Raw genomic sequence first — 946 nt, 5'->3', positions numbered from 1 at the left:
TCTCAGAATCACCAGTTCCAAGAATACTAATTAACAAAACCTTTCCAGCGAGAGAAATTCCAGCAAGAATGGGGAACAAGAAAATCATAATGAGTCAGAATTCTTGCTCAGAATATGCATTGACAAAATCTGCTTTTCCCTGTAAAAAAAAGATGTACAGACTTTTGCAGCCCCTAAAGAACCCCTCAAGATACCTCATTTGAGGATTTAGAATAGAATCTACAATACTTGTTACATTTGAGACCACGGTCAAACAATCCAGACATAAAACCACACAAGTTATTAGAACAAGGCAGTACTATACCTAGACTATGCTAGTCAGCCACAGGGGACCAAAGTCCCTCATTTCAGCATCCATTCCAGCAATGCCCTTTAATTCCTATGAAACACAAATTCTGCCTCAGAAGAAGACTGTTTTAACAACAGATTATAAATTCAAAACCAGGCAGACAAGCTTAGTGGAAAGTTATATATTTTAATTGCATAGGCTTAAGAAATGCAGTTCAACATACAGTTAATTTCAGTGACCGGTGTATGAAAATCAAAGTCTCTCTGTCATTAACTGCGTATTTTTATTTCTTAACACTAAGAATTTTACAGAATTAGCAAGATGTATTACATTGAAAAGCGTACCTCTCAGAACATTTGAAATAGCAAAGAATATTTTAATTTTTAATTTAATTTTTGTGGTTGCAGAGGTGGTTGTTTTGGGCCTTTTTAAAATACTTTTCTGTTTTATACTTTCAGAATAGATAGGGAATGCTATATATCAGTTTGACAAAATATGTAATTGCTATGTTTTAGGTAAAAAAATCCCAGCAATATAAAGACAACAGATATTTAAATATAAATTATCTGTTTTGAAAACCATTTAGCAAAATACATGAAAGGAAGACATGCATTACAAAATACAAGTTACCAAATTACCAAAACCTTACCAATTACC

Source organism: Haemorhous mexicanus, chromosome 5 (assembly GCF_027477595.1).
Source record: "Haemorhous mexicanus isolate bHaeMex1 chromosome 5, bHaeMex1.pri, whole genome shotgun sequence".
NCBI lineage: Eukaryota > Metazoa > Chordata > Aves > Passeriformes > Fringillidae > Haemorhous > Haemorhous mexicanus.
Note: the sequence above shows the minus strand (reverse complement) of the source record.